Source organism: Carcharhinus amblyrhynchos, unplaced genomic scaffold (genome assembly GCF_965287045.1).
Source record: "Carcharhinus amblyrhynchos unplaced genomic scaffold, sCarAmb.v2.hapA scaffold_45, whole genome shotgun sequence".
NCBI lineage: Eukaryota > Metazoa > Chordata > Chondrichthyes > Carcharhiniformes > Carcharhinidae > Carcharhinus > Carcharhinus amblyrhynchos.
In genome coordinates, this window is record NW_027649786.1 from 1,268,098 (window position 1) to 1,284,934 (window position 16,837).

The 16,837-nt window shown below is 45.3% G+C and overlaps 1 pseudogene; it reads right to left on the minus strand.

Annotated features, from left to right (window-relative positions):
• LOC145337209 (zinc-binding protein A33-like) overlaps window positions 1-16,837 on the minus strand; it is a 98,177-nt pseudogene that overhangs the window by 69,534 nt on the left and 11,806 nt on the right.

A 16,837-nucleotide genomic window follows, 5' to 3' on the forward strand; every position in this document is an offset into this window, starting at 1 on the left:
CAAACTCTGTTGACTGCAAGGACTGCTCATTGGAGTAGGCAGTGTGTTCCAATCGTAATTGATGTTACTACTGGAAAGTATTCCATTTTTGTTTTTACCACCTGTAGTTGCTGTGTATTTTGATGAATATTGGCTGATCTATTGTGCAGTGTCAGGGAGGATCTGTTTGGATTACCCTTCAGGCAGAAAGTCAGTGTTCTGGATCACTCTCTGAAAATTCTACTTGAAGTCCATTGAGTGTGGAAATTCTTCAGTGTGAAACTATTGAATAAAAGGGGTTTCTTTCACAAACAGGAGATTGAGCAATTATCTGCATAGCTGAATTGAATCATATAATCCCTACAGTGCAGAAGGAAGGCATTTAGCCCATTGAGCCTGAACCAACAACAATCTCACCCAGACTCTTTCCCCGTAACCTCATGTATTTACCCTGATAATCCCCCTGACACTAAGGGGCAATTTAGCATGGCCAATCAACCTAACCTGCCCATCTTTGGATTGTGGGAGAAAACTGGAACACCCAGAGGAAACTCACTCAGACACTGGGAGAATGTGCAAATTCCACACAGACAGGACAGGAGGCAATGGTCTCATGGTATTAATCCAGAAACTCAGTTAATGTTCTGGGGACTGGGTTCAAATACCGCCACGGCAGATGGTAGAATTTAAATTCAATTTAAAAAACCTGGAATTAAAAATCTACTGACGATTACGAAACCATTGTCAATTGTTGGAAAAACCTATCTGGTTCAATCAAGTCCTTGAGGGAAGAAAATCTGCTGTCCTTACTTGTTCTGACCTACATGTGACTCCAGACCACAGTAATGTGGTTGACTTACAATTGTCCTCTCAACAAGGACAAGTAGGGATGGGTAATAAATGCTGGCCAACCAGCAACATGATGTGGAGATGCTGGCGTTGGACTGGGGTAAAACAGAAAGAAATCCCATAACACCAGTTTAAAGTCCAAACAGGTTTATTTGTAGCAAAAGCCACAAGCTTTCGGGACAGCCTGTCCCTTCGTCAGGTGGCTGGGAGTTCGTTTTCATCGAAGCTCTCAAGCTTCAGGTGTTCAGTTCAAAACCGCCTTTGGGAACTCCCGCACACCTTCCAGAAAGTTCTCCAGCTGCCGACCTAGCCAACCAGCAATATCCATGTCACACGAATAAATAAAAAAGTCACGCAAGGCTAGAATCCCTGGTACTGTGAGAGGCAGTAGTGCTAACATGCCGCCCTCATTTTAGTTGACTTACTTGACTTCAAATATCCAGGTTAATTTACAGGTCAAAAAGACAACATTCCTCCTTTGTCTCTCTCTCTCTCTCTGGTATCATGGTTTGATATATAAAATGCCCTCTGCCTCCTGTTCCCTTACACACATCGACCCAGTTTAACACCCTGTTAAGGCGTTTCACGAGAGATTATCCAGCAGATCTCAGCTCAAATCCTTGAATTTAATTCAATCTTTCCTCCTGATAAGAACATCCAAATCCTGCTGACAAACTTTCCCCGAGAAATAAAGATTATTCGGCACTCACCTCTTAGTTTCTGACTGAATAATTGAAGATTTTCCACATCCTTTCACCAGTTCCGTCAGGAGTCAGAGAATTCACAGCACTTAGTCCTTGAACATTCACTTTCACTTTTTAATGAGTTACCAATTGAATTACCTATTGCTGATAAGGTGCTGAGCTGGTCTCATGGACAGTTTCAGTTAACTCTTAAAGAGACAGAGAAAATCATTTTGGATGGGGACAATTAATAAAACCCAACTCAAACAATAGAAAAGAAACTTAATAAATTAAATCATAATATTATTTACTTATAAATATTAAATATTATAAATAATATTATTTAGAGTTTTAACTTTTTAAAATTTTTTTTGTGGAATGTGGGCAGCACTAGCATTCATTTCCCATCCCTAATTGCCCTCAGAAGGTGGCAGTGAGACAACTGAGTGGTTTGCTACTTCAGTCAACCACATTGCTGTGGCTCTGGAGTCACATGTTGACCAGACTGGGTAAGGCAGATTTCCTTCCCTAAACATAAGAACATAAGAAATAGGAGCAGGAGTAGGCCAACTAGCCCTTCGAGCCTGCCCCGCCATTCAATAAGATCATGGCTGATCTGTCGTGGCTCAGTTCCACATTCCCGCCCTCTCCCCATAACCCTTAATCCCCTCTCTTATCAAAAACCCATCAACCCGCGTCTTAAAAATATTTAGCGAGGACATTAGTGAAGCAGATTGGTTTTGAGAACAATTTCTGAGAGTTGATATGGTCACCATTACTGAGTGTAGCTTTAGTTCCAGGTTTATGAATTTGATTTAAATTCTCCTGCTGTGCTGGGAGATGATCACTGCCAACAGGCCGCATTTAGTTTAAGTGCCTGTCTGGCTCGTGATGAGGTTTCCTACTTCCTCCTGTCACTCTCCCCACAGGGTGGTCAAAGATGAGGACAGGGAGAGAGCAAGCTCTCCATTGGGGATCTCTAGTTCTATAGGACAGAAAGCTGACATGTCAGGGTATGATTTGATGGAAGAGGAGATTGAGGGTGTAGACTGTGCAGGAGGGCTGCATTTGTAGCCAGTGTGTGCATGCACAGATCCGGTGTGTTAGTCTGAGGTTCAGGAGCATGGGGCGGGGTATAGTCCAGAAACAAGGAAGAGTGAATTTCTTTCATTGATTTTAACTCCTGCCAGTGTGAAACGTCCACTTGTATAAAATTAGGAACAGTAAATAATAAATTGGGCATTAAATATAATATTAACTGTTAAAGGAATGTTGATCAATAATAGTGTAATTGTATGTGACCCGATCACAGTCCATTGTTTCAGCTTCAATGTACAATGCCAAACAAATACAGATTTTATGTTTGGAGATTTCTAGAAACATATTTCACAAAGCAGCCCAGAAAACTATCAGAGATTAATCCTGATGAATATAAAGCAGACCTGTGAAGCTCTCCCAGAGAATCCCCACAGAGCAGAAGGAGGCCATTCGGCCCATCGAATCTGCACCAACCACAATCCCACCCAGGCACTATTCCCGTAACCCCATAAGTTTACCCCACTATTCCCCCTGATGTGAGGGTCAATTTAACATGGCCAATCAACCTAACCTGCACATCTTTGGAGTGTGGGAAGAAACTGGAGCACCCGGAAGAAACCCACACAGACAAATGTGCAAACTCTACACAGTGACCTGAGGCCGCAATTGAACCTGGGTCCCTGGTGCTGTGAGGCAGCAGTGTTCACCACTGTGCCACCATGCCACCCCTCCGCTGTGAACTCCCTGCTACCAGCCCAATCTCAATCTCCCGTGACTGTACTCTTCCCTCCAGCCTCAATCGCTTATATCTCACTGTTCCTCAGCTGCAGCTTTTCCTGGGGCCTTCCCCATCTGACACCTTTGAGGATTTTTCCCAGGAAAGGGAAAGAGTTCTGTGTTCATTTGGTGTTTTCCCTGAAATTGATGTCATCTCTGGACCCTGTTACATCGCCATGTTGGCCCAACAAATGTGACCCCATTGTATTTCAGCGCATGCAGAGACCAATGTGCATGCAGTCGTAAGTTCATAAGGTATAGGAGCAAAATTGGGCCATTCGGCCCATCGTGTCAACTCTGCCATTGGACCATAGCTGATAGGTTCCTCATCCCCATTTTCCTGCCTTCTCCCCATAACCCTTCAATCCATTACCAATTAAAAATCTGTCCAACTCCTCCTTAAATTTACTCACTGTCCCAGCATCTAGTGCACTTTGGGATAGCAAATTCCTCAGATTCATAACCCTTTGGGAGAAGTAGTTTCTCCTCAACTCTGTTTTAAAGGTGCTACCCCTTATCCTAAGACTATGACCTCTCAGCCTAGAATGTCCCACAAGAGGAAGCATCTGCTCCACGTGTACTTTATCCATACCTTTTAACATCTTGAATACCTCACTTTGATCTCCCCTCATTCTTCTAAATTCCAGAGAGTATCGGCCTAAACTGTTCAATCTCTCTTCATACAACAAGCCCGTCACCTCTGGAATCAATCTACTGAGCCTCCTCTGAACTGCCTCCAATGCCACTACATCTTTCCTCAAATATGGGGACCAAAATTGTGCAAAATACTCCAGGTGTGGCCTCACCAATGCCTGGTATACTTCCTTACCTTTATATTCTATTCCTTTAGCTACAAATAACAACATTCCATTCACTTTCTTTATTATCTGCTGTACCTGCATGCTACTTTTCTGTGACTCATGAACGAGGACACCTAGATCCCTCTGCACTGGGGCACCCCGAAGTCTCTCACCATTTAGATAATACGTCGCCTTGCCATTTTTGTGACCAAAATGCATGACCTCACACTTACCCACATTAAACTCAATTTGCCACAATTTGATCCACTCTCCTAACCTATCTATATCAATTTGTAAGGTTTTTATTTCCTTATTGCAACTTACTGTCCCGCCTATTTTTGTGATATCTGCAAATTTGGCTATTGAGCCTTCTATCCAAGTCATTAACCTACATTGTAAATAGTTGGGGCCCAAGGACCGAGCCCTGTGACATTCCACTCGTTACTTCATGCCAGCCAGAAAAAAAACATTTTTCCTGACTCTCTGTCTTCTGTCACTCAGGCAGTCACATATCCAAGCTAATAAATTACTCCTAATCCCATGTGATCTAATCTTGTGAATTAACTTTTGTCCGGCACCTTATCAAGCACCTTCCAGAAATCCGGATATCTACAGGATCCCCATTATCCACTTTGCCTATTACATCCTCAAAGAACTTTAGCAAATTAGTCAAACATGATTTGCCTTTCATAAAACCATGCTGACTCTGATGGATAGTGTTTTGACTTTCCAAGTGTCCTGATATTTCTTCCTTGATAATTGATTCTAACACTTTCCCAACAACAGTTGTTAAATTAACTGGTGTGTAATTTCCCAATAAGGGCTTTACATTAGCATTTTTCCAGTCCATTGGAACCTTTCATTTGTCCAGGGAATTTTGGAATATTATAACCAATGGATCCACCATCTCCACCATCACTTCTTTCAATATCCTAGGATGTAGGCCTCAGGCCCGGGGACATATCGGACCTCCATCCCAATAATTTCCTGAGTACCTTTTCCCTATCGATGTTGATTGTTCTAAGTTCTACCCTTTCTATTACCTCTGACTTGCCCATTCCTATAGAAATGATACTAGTGTCCTCCACTGTAAAAACTGAGGCAAAGTATTGATTTAGCATCATTGCCATTTCAGTGTTCCCCACTATTAATTTTCCTGTTTCATCTTCCAAGGGACCAACATTCACCCGAGCGACTCTCTTACCTTTTATATACTTACAGAAGCTTTTGCTATCCTTCTTGATATTTTGCACTAGTTTTCTGTCATAAGCTACCTTAGCTCTTTTTATTACTTTTTAGTATCCCTTTGTTTATGTTTGAAAGTTTCACAATCTTCCAGCCTGCCACTGGCCTTTGCAATATGTGTACCTTAGTTTTTGTCTTTATGTTGTCCTTGACCTCCTTGTTTAGCCATGGATCGTTTTTACCCCCTTACCATCTTTCTTCCTCACTGGGATGTATTTTAGTTGTGAGGACTTGAATATCTCCTTAAACAACTGCCACTGCTTTCCCATTGTCCGACCTTTTAACCTTCCTGCCCATTCTGCTTGGGCCAAATCTGCCCTCATGTCTATTTAATTTCCTCTGTTTAATTCCAGAATTCATGTGGGACTCCACTTTCTCACCCCCAAACTGAATTTTGAATTTTATCGTACTATGGTCACTACTCTCTAGAGGATCCTTAACTCTGAGGTCATCAATTAATCCCTCATCATGACACAATTCCAAATCCAGAGTAGTTTGCTCCTTGGTTAGTCCCACAATATACTGTTCCAAGAAATAACCTCTAATACATTCAATGAACTCTGCCTCCAGGCTACCCTTGCCAATTTGATTCTTCCAATCTATGTGCATATTAAAATCACCCATGATTATTGGCATTCCTTTCTTGCAAGCCCACAATATTTCCTGGTTTATACTGTGTCCTTCTGCAGAACTACTCCTTGGGGACCCATAGATTACTCCTACCAAGTACTTCTTCCCTTTGCTATTTCTTATTTCTACCCAGACTGATTCCACATCTTGATCTTCTGTGTTTATGTCATTTCTCATTACGGCAGTGATTCCTTCCTTCATTAGCAAAGCTGCATCACCTCCTTTTTCTTCCAGTCTATCTTCTTGAAATGCTGCACACTCTTGGATATTCAATTCCCAGATCTGGTCTCATTGTAACCATGTCTCAGTAATCACCATCAAATCATACCCTTCTGTTTCTATTTGTGCCGTTAACTCATTAATTTTATTCTGAATGCTCCATGCATTTAGATACAAAGCTTTTAAATTTGTTCTACTGGTAAATTTCCCTACTCTTTTATAATTCCTTGGTGCATAAAAACATTCACCAGTTCTGTCCTCTCTTTTATTGTCTAGTAACCATCAAGATTGGGGGAACGGCAAATTGTGCGGAGGGTGTGGAGAGTCTGCAGAAGGATCTAGATAGGCTGGGCGAATGGGCCAGGAAATGGCAAATGGAATTTAATGTTGGCAAGTGCGAGGTGGTCCACTTTGGTAGGAAGAATGGTAGGAAGGACTATTACTTACGTGGCGAAAAACTGCAGCAGGCGACGGTGCAGAGGGACCTCGGGGTCCTTGTGCATGAGTCGCAAAAACCCAGCTTGCAGGTGCAGCAGGTGGTCAGGAAGGCGAATGGGATGCTGGCCTTCATAGTGAGGGGGATTGAATATAAAAGTAGGGAGGTCTTGCTGCAGCTGTATAGGGCATTGGTGAGGCCACAGCTGGAGTACTGTGTGCAGTTTTGGGCGCCGCACCTGCACAAAGATATTTTGGCCTTGGAGGGAGTGCAGAGGAGGTTTACTAGGCTGATACCGGAGTTGAGGGGGTTGAGCTATGACGAGAGGCTGAATAAACTAGGCTTGTACTCGTTAGAGTTTAGAAGAATGAGGGGAGATCTCATTGAGACATATAAGATGATGAATGGGATGGATAGGATAGAGGTGGAGAGACTCTTCCCGCTCAGAAAGGACAGTAGGACTAGGGGGCACAGCCTCAAGATAAAGGGGGGGCGGTTTAGAACAGAGTTGAGGAGGAACTTCTTCACTCAAAGGGTGGTGAATCTCTGGAATTCTCTGCCCGTTGAAGTGGTGGAGGCTGCCTCGCTAAATATTTTTAAGACGCGGGTTGATGGGTTTTTGATAAGAGAGGGGATTAAGGGTTATGGGGAGAGGGCGGGAATGTGGAACTGAGCCACGACAGATCAGCCATGATCTTATTGAATGGCGGGGCAGGCTCGAAGGGCTAGATGGCCTACTCCTGCTCCTATTTCTTATGTTCTGATGTTCCTACTGGGCAGAAGGAGGCCATTCAGCCCTCTGAATCTGCACTGACACTGACAGGGCTTCTTATCCAGGTCCACCACCCCCCTCTTCCCATCTATGTGCATTTACCCCAATAATCTACATATCTTGGGACACCAAGGGGTAATTTAGCATGGCCAATCCACCCAATCTGCACATCTTTGAACTGTGGGAGGAGATCACAGCAGCCAGATAGAAACCCACGCAATGATGAACATGCAAACTCTACACAGTCACCCAAGACTGGAATACCATGGCACTGTGAGGCAGCAGTGCTAATCACTGTGCCATCATGCCATCAAGCAATAAATGTATTCCCAGAAATGAAAAACAGTAATAATGGAATTTTAGTCACATAGAAATTTTATATTGAGGCTTGATGGAATTCAGAAGCTTTTGGAGTTCTTTGGTAGTTGTCTGCTGTCTGACTTGGTATCCTTCTGTTAGATAGCTGGATCCTTCTCTTAAGGGATATTTAAACTGGGGATGGAGATGAATGCTGGCTGCCCTGGCCGCTGGAGATATTCGCTTTAAGATGGCCGTCACTCTGGCCTTTATACCTGCGATAATCTCAATTTTCTTACACCAGGATTGGTTTGATCCTGGCAACTCGATCAAATTCAAATCTGATAGCCTCTTAATAGTTGATTGTCCTTTTAAAATGGCTAGGCTGACAGAATGCAAAAGTCTGTTACCAAGTCAACTCTGATGCTTAATCCTTTTGAAACAAATGTTGCAACCTAGAGTCTGGATGTACTCTGCATTTTAAAAATTCAAGCATTGGTTTCCGTGTCAGAACCTTTGCAGGACAGGAAGATGTTACAGATGAACAATATTTAAAAAGGAACAAGGAAAGAAAACAGGGACACAGGAAAAGACACAGAATGACCTCTGCATTGCCTGCAAAACAGCACGATGAAATTGCAAAAGTGATCAGCCACATGGAACAGAATATGGAACAAGATCAAAGAAATAAAAATAGAAATCTAAAACAAAATGTGTGAATAATGAGAATATTGATGGAAGGGAAAACATTAACAATCAGCAAAGTAGATTAAATTCCAGTACTTTAGGAGTTTGGTGGAAAAAGGATGTAGATCACCTGGTAATACTGTCCTGGCAGGGATCCAGTAACTACCAGCACACCCACCTCATATATAGCACTTACAGCCAGAGGGGAAATCACAGCGATGGTTAATGCTAATATGAAGAACACTGAACTGCCAAGAGTCTTGGGAAAATAAGAGCTTAGACAACTCACTGTGCTCACAGATAGTCCGTCTGGTGTCTGAGCTGATAGATTTTTGTGGTTGAAAATTACCCTGCATATCTGGAATTTTCTGGGCCAACCTCAGTGATTGGAACTATGAAAGTGTGAGGTTATCCACTTTGGAAGGAATAATAGTAAAATGGACTATTATTTAAATGGTGAAAAATTACAATTTGCTACTGTGCAGAGGGACCTGGGGGCCCTTGTGCATGAATCGCAAAAACTCAGTCTGCAGGCGCAGCAGGTGATCAAGAAGGCAAATGGAATGTTGGCCTTTATAGCAAGAGGGATAGAATATAAAAGCAGGGAGGTCTTGCTGCAATTGGACAAGGTACTGGTGAAGCTGCTACTAGAGTACTGTGTGCAATTTTGGTCCCCTTATTTGCGAAAGGATATATTGGCCTTGGAGGGAGTACAAAGAAGGTTCACCAGGTTCTTACCGGAGACGAGGGGGTTAGATTATGAGGAGAGATTGGGCCTGTACTCGTTGGAGTTTAGAAGGCCGAGGGGTGATCTTATAGAGACATAAGATAATGAAGAGGCTAGATAAAGTACAGGCAGAGAGATTCTTTCCACTTAGAAAGGAAACAAGAACTGGAGGACACAGCCTCAAAATAAGGGGGAATCAGTTTAGAACAGAGTTGAGGAGGAACTTCTCTCAGGGTAGTGAATCTCTGGAATTCTCTGCCCATTGAACTGGTGGAGGCTACATACTTGAATATGTTTAAATCACAGGTAGATAGATTTCTGATCAATAAGGGAATTAAGGGTTATGGGGAGCAGGCGGGTAAGTGGAATTGAACCATTTTCAGATCAGCCATGACCTTATTGAATGGCGGGGCAGGCTCGAGGGGCTAGGTGGCCTATTCCTGCTCCTATTTCTTATGTTCTTAAAAATCCAAATGAGATGAGAGTTTTTAAATCAGTGCGAGGAGGGTAATGTGGAACGGGAACAAGACCACATTTCATAAAACGTCTATACCAGGCACGGTCCCCGAGGTATAGATTTTAGTCTGTGCCTCCACCTTCACTTTTACTTGTTGTTTATTTCCTGTTCAAGTTCAAAGACTTTAAATAAGTTGGATAACAGTTTGTAAAAGTTCCCAGAGAGTTACCATGTTCGGGCACTTTAAACTGTCTAATTCCCTCCTTCAGTTCAAGGTATATAACAAATTCTTTTTAATGCGGATGTTGTTTGAACTGCTGCCTATTCCTGGATTTTTTTAATACAGTATATGTTTCCGATTTACACCGATCTGTAATACTGTGTTTTTGTTAATATTGACGGAGCTGTCGTGCAGTGTCAGAGAGGAGCTGCTCGGATCACCCTTCAGTGTTCAGGATCACTGTCTGAAACAAGTGTAGCAATTCCTCAACATGGACTACTGTATAAAATGGCTTTTTTCTTAAACAGGAGATCGAGCAATTATCTACAGGGCTAAATTATTTCATTTTAAAAGTTTCATTTATGAGTTGTCACGAAGGGACTTCCTGCTTCGGCCTTTTTCCGGACTGTGTTTGACTCTTATGGTTTTCTGTAATAAAACACCCTCTGTCTCCTTTCCCCTGATACAGGTACATCCTTCCCTGAAAATAAAGAATATTTGGTACTTACCTCTTACTTTCTGACTATCTAATCGATTTTTTTTACCAGATCTGTAAGGCGTAAAAGAATTCGCATCAGTTAATCCCAGAAAGCTTTCACTTTCGAAGTGAGTCACTCGCTAAAGTGTTTGGCTGGTTTCGTGTTCTGTTCTCATTAACTCTTTAAGGACACACTTCACATCAATCGAACATCATCATTATCAACTTAAAAAAAAACCTAAAGACGTAATTTTCAAGAAATACAGTTAATAAAACCTAACTTATACAAAAGAAAACAAACTTAGCAAATTAATTCACAGTATTATTTATATTTTCACTTTGTTTACCCTCTCATTGAATGTGGGCACCACTGGCATTTGTAACAAAATACAATTACCCTGAGACAACTGAGTGATATGCTACTTCAGAGGCCATTGCTGTGGCTCTGGGGTCACATGTAGGTCAGACCCTGTAAGGATGAGAGACTTCCTTCCCTAAAGGACATCAGTGAACCAGGTTGCTTGTCTTAAGAAACCGTGGGATAAAGGAGCAGCTGGAATGACATCCAGTAGCCCCACCATCCTCTGGTGCTGACACTGGTGGGTCCACACTTGTACCATGCAGCTGAAGACCAGCACCACAGAGCTCACAGGCTCAGCCATAGAGGTTATTGAGCTGAGCCATGGTTCAGGCATCTCCTGACAACACCAGGTTTAAGTCCAACCAATTTATTTGATAGTAAACTCACTAGCTTTCGGGGTTAGTCCCTTCATCAGGTGACTTCGCCATTCACCTGACAAAGGGACTTTTTACTGTGTTTACCCCAGTCCAACTCCGGCATATCCACATCAGGAATCTCCTGCCATGGAACGCTGTTCCTGCACTAAGGTCTCCACTGCAGATGCCACTCTTGCAGTGTCGGTCTCTCTGTGCTGAAGTGACAACACCATCCCCTCAGATAGATGATGATGGGACTGCTCCAGTTGGCCTTGCAGTCCGAGAAGGAATGCTGACATCCCTTCCTGATACTCATGAGTCTGCCTTTGCAGCTTCAGCAGCTGTGGGATGATTGGACCCAGGGGCACATCATCAGCAGTGGGGCTCGGCAGAGTCCTGGCCTCCAGCAATCCTCTGATTGCCGCTCTCCTGGGACATCCCTGCTTCCACCTGCTGTAGATAATCAGGTGTGTGGTGCTCACCAATGAGTGACTCAGGAGCCTGCCTGCTTCATTATCCCACTGAGATGTGAGTATCTGCGCTGGTGTGGCTGACAGCTGGGACGCTTCAATGGTGGGGTTGGAGAAGTCCCCCTCTGAGTTGTTGGACTCCGTTGTTCTACTGGTTGGCCTGCAAAAGAAGGGAGATGGCATCATCCATGCGTTACAGGGGATACTGAGGGAACATTGATTATTCACTCAAGACTGAGGAATAACAGCATACGTGTTGAGGATTCCACTTCAACAGCAGCACAGGCACGGTTTTCCTCCACCCCCATCTGCTTGAGGGCTTGTTCCTCAAAATGTGTGAGGATTTGCCATATAATTCCAGATGGCTGTGCTCACTGCCACCCGTTGTATCTGAGTTTGTCCTGCAATGGAGTGTTGACATTTACGATAGTGATGAAGTGTTGCAGGCATGGAACTTGAGTGGGAACCGGAGTGTGAGATGCATAGCAGCTCCTGGGGGGAGCATGGTGATGGGGAAGGAAGGGTGGGGGAGGGGTGATCTGATGCCTGGTGTTGGCAAAGGCCTGGCTCCCCCAGAGGATGCCCACCAAGGTCATCTCAGGCAACAGGGCGTGGAAGTCAGCAGGCTGCCTCAACTTCAGCTATGGATCCTGGGGATACACCTAGACATAACGTGAGAGTGAGGAAGATTAAGAAACAGAGTGATTGGAACCCACACTCAGGAGGCAATGTGAGGACAAAGGAATCAGAAGGTCAAAGTTATCAGGCTGTTATTCCTCAAGGCTTGAATGCAGGATCTCAGTGGGTGCAGGTGAATATAGGCACTAGTCTAGGTAGATCACCATTTTGTATTGAATGTTTTGAAATAAACGTCACCTTGTTCAACCACAGAGCCACCATCCTGTCTGATAGTGCACCAAGCTTGGGAACCAACATGCTCATCTGGCACCTCATCCCTATGGAATGTGAGAATGGCAGTGCAATGTCCCTCCCACTCCAGCAACTCAATAAGGAGGCATTGCTGCTGGCATGCCACCCCCACCCCCTCAAGTTCCACCCCCCACCCCCAAACTCCATCCATGATAGGGGTGTTTCCTCCCACACCCCAAAGATGTGCTATTAGGCTGATTGGCAGTAATAAATTGTCCCTAAATTAGTTTCCCTCAATGTGGATGGCCATAAAACAATAGATAAGGGTCATGGATGGAGGGGGGGACTGGTGGTGTTAAAATGGCGGCGCAGGCTCGTTGGGCCGAAGGGCCTGTTTCCCAGGCTGTTTTGTTCTTTGTTGTTGGAATCCTCCCCCACCTCCCTCCATCAAAGCTCACCCCACTAATGTCTAACAGTGCTGTCTAGTGATCAAAAGGCCAAGGGCTGTCGAGGTGCTGCCAGACTGCCCACCTCAGATGTAAGATGGATGTGAACCAGGATCCCTGATGTTGGTGGGCCCTATAATAGCTGATGCTGCGCATCCCTGGAGTGCGAGACCTGTGATAAGCTTATTTGATGGCTCTTTCAGGCATATCGCTGATAATACGAGAGACTAAGATCCCAGGGCACAGCCTCAGAGTAGGGCTGAGATGAGGAAGAATTTCTTCAGCCAGAGGGTGGTGAATCTATGGAATTCATTGCCACAGAGGGCTATGAAAGGCCAGGTTATTGAGTGTATCTAAGACAGCTTTTGCAGAGTCTGGCAGATGTATTCCACCGTCCCCTGAGACAGAGAGCTTTCTACGACACGACATCTCTGACATCTGCCGACATGATGCCCGACAGCAGAATACCTTCGGCCTGTATCTACGCATCTGTGATGCCGTTCCTGGAACACTGAGAGGCTCAGTCTCTCCCTCCTCTGTAAGGCACTGGTCCTGACCTGGTGCCACAGCACATTGATGTGTCTGCTGCTGCTCTGTGTCAGTAAGTAAGACAGCAACTCGACAGGCTCCATGATGCCCCAGACTGTTCACCTTAAAGAAAAGAATCGCACAGTGGGCTATGAAGGTTCTTGAGAGAGTCCCGACCCTCCTCCCTCAATTCGTCTGGGACTAACATCCAATCGCAGCACACTCAGTAGGTGCCTCAACACCCTCCACTCGGGCACTATAGTCACATTGGTCCCTGTCAACTTCAGGATGCAGCGCATGGACTCACCAGGGTCTCAGTGGCACCAAATGTGTCCGCATTCCCCAAGCACCACCCCTGGCGCAAAGAAACCTGCCGTCATGTTAGAGGGCAATCAAGTGGCTGCACATGACCAGTGTTTGCAATCCTGAAGAGGGGCCTCACCAATACATCCTGTCGTGACCTCGACTGGGATGTTTGGTGATAGACATCACCATCACACCTTGCATAAGGGGGGGCACATCAGTGTTACCTGTGCGATTTTGTAACCTTTCTGCGGATGTCAGCTCAATGCCTGGGACATCGGATTAAAAAGCGTTAACAATTGGCCTCCACTAAACAGCTGGGCTGTCTGGCTGCACACATTTACTGGCAATAATCACCAGTGAAGGGAGGTTAGAGTGACTGTTCAGCCAAGTGTCTGTCTCTTGTGACAGATCAGGCACAGTTAAATGGTGCGAGGCCAGCAATGAGCAAATCCAGCTCATTCCCAGAGGGGACCCTTTTTCTCCAAGGCCACAAGAGGTGCAAAGATGAGCAGCTTTCCATGACCTATTGAGATCTACCCTGCACATCAGCACATCCCTGATAATTTTGATCTTCTGAGCAGCCTCTCCCTTTGTCCTCACACTGTCTCCTGAGTGTGGGTTCCAATCACAATGCAGTCATCCTCCCCTGAGTGTGAGGCCTTTCAGGTCATAAGAGGGGAGACGCAGCCCATTGCTGAATCTGTGCCCTGACAGCCTGGGCTCTTATGGGACCCCCCCGGGTAACTCACAGTTGCCCCTGTGCTGAGCCTCTTGTTTTCAAGCCCATCTACCCTCTTGCCAACCATTACTAAGAAAAGGTACTCCCTAATTGCAATATGGATAGGAACCCAGGACGGACATCATGGGGAGCATTGCCTGCACACCAGCCTCCGTAACCCCTTTGGGGGGGGGAGGGTGCGAGAGGGTAGGTGACCTTACGAGGTCTAAAGTTAAGGAGAGTGTACATGTAAGGGAAGAGGCTGAGGATGTCCCAATAATAAAGGGAGTAGGGGGCGTGAGTATAGTTGGTGGCGTTACGGCAAATAGGGTACAGGTGAAGGCTGGGATGAAAGCACTTTATCTGAATGCACGAAGCATTCGGAATAAAGTGGATGAGCTGGTGGCGCAGATCGACACAAATGGATACGATCTGGTGGCCATTACAGAGACGTGGCTTTAGGGTGACAGGGACTGGGAGCTGAATGTACAGGGCTATCAAGTGTTTAGGAAGGATAGGCAGGAGGGAAAAGGGGGGAGCGTAGCTCTGCTGATTAAGGATAGCATCACGGTGGTAGCAAGGGATGATATTGGAGCCAAGGAGCAGAGGGTGGAATCGTTGTGGGTGGAGATTAGGAACAGCAAAGGGAGGAAGACGCTGGTGGGAGTCGTCTATAGGCCCCCGAATAATGATCTGGAGATGGGGCGGGCTGTTAACGCGCAAATAAGTGCGGCGTGCAGGAATGGGACGGCCGTAGTTATGGGGGATTTCAATCTACATATTGATTGGTCGACCCATGTTGGACGTGGGGGGCTCGAGGAAGAGTTCTTGGAATGCTGCCGGAATAGTTTCCTTGAACAGTGTGTGTTGGAGCCGACGAGGGAGCGAGCTATCTTGGATCTGGTGCTATGGAATGAAGCGGGTAGAATTAGGGACATTGTGGTGAAAGATCCTCTTGGGGAGAGTGATCATTGTATGGTGGAGTTTCTGGTGCAGATGGAGGAGGAGAAAGTGGGTTCCCGGACACGTGTCCTTTGTTTGAATAGAGGGGAGTACGGTAGGATGAGAGAAGAATTGGCGAATGTGGTCTGGGAGAGCGCGTTGGAGGGAGGGTCTGTTGAGGAGCAGTGGAGGATCTTTAAGGAGATCTTTCTTGGTGCTCAGCGGAAATTTATTCCGATGGTCAAAAAGGATAGTAGGAGGAGAGGTAATAAGCCGTGGATAACGAAGGAGGTGAAGGAAAGTGTTAAACTAAAAGCGGAGGAATTTAGAGTAGCTAAGAGTAGTGGGCGAGAAGAGGATTGGGAGAGGTTTAAATGTCAACAAAGATTGACAAAGAAGTTGATAAGGAAGGGTAGGAGAAACTATGAAGCTGGGCTAGCGCTTAATATAAAAAAGGATAGCAAGAGTTTTTATAAATATATAAAAAGGAAGAGGCTGGCTAGGGTGAATGTTGGTCCTTTAAAGGATGAGAAAGGGGACCTAGTGGTAGGGGATGGGGAAATGGCTAAGGTATTGAATAACTTTTTTGTTTCTGTCTTCACGGAGGAAGACGTGAATAATTTGCCGGGTGTTAGCGATGGAAAGGTGGTAGGACTGGAGGGTCTTAATGACATTACTGTTACTAGAAAGGCGGTGCTCGACAGACTGGAGGGGCTGATTGTGGACAAGTCCCCAGGACCGGATGGAATGCATCCGAGGGTTCTGAAAGAAATGGCGGAGGTGATAGTGGATGCCTTGGTGGTTATTTTCCAAACGTCGCTGGATTCCGGGGAAGTGCCGGATGATTGGAAAACGGCTAATGTTACGCCGTTGTTTAAGAAGGGTGCCAGGCAAAAGGCGGGGAATTATAGGCCGGTTAGTTTAACGTCTGTGGTAGGTAAAATGTTAGAATCTGTCATTAAGGAGGAAATTGCGAGGCATCTTGAAGGGAATTGCTTGATAGAGCAGACGCAGCACGGTTTCATTAAAGGGAAGTCGTGTCTGACAAATTTACTGGAGTTCTATGAGGATGTGTCTAGGGCAGTGGATAGAGGAGAGCCGGTGGATGTGGTCTTTCTAGATTTTCAGAAGGCGTTTGACAAAGTGCCTCACAAGAGGTTATTGCAGAAGGTCGAGGGACATGGAGTTGGGGATAGGGTGTTAGCGTGGATAGAGGATTGGTTGTCAAATAGGAGGCAGAGAGTGGGGGTCAACGGGTGCTATTCGGATTGGCGGATGGTGACTAGTGGAGTGCCCCAGGGGTCAGTGCTGGGGCCTCAGCTTTTTACCATTTATATAGATGACCTGGAGGAGGGAACCGAGTGTAGAGTGTCGAAATTTGCTGATGACAACAAGATTGGAGGAACGGCAAATTGTGCGGAGGGTGTGGAGAGTCTGCAGAAGGATCTAGATAGGCTGGGCGAATGGGCCAGGAAATGGCAAATGGAATTTAATGTTGGCAAGTGTGAGGTGGTCCACTTTGGTAGGAAGAATGGTAGGAAGGACT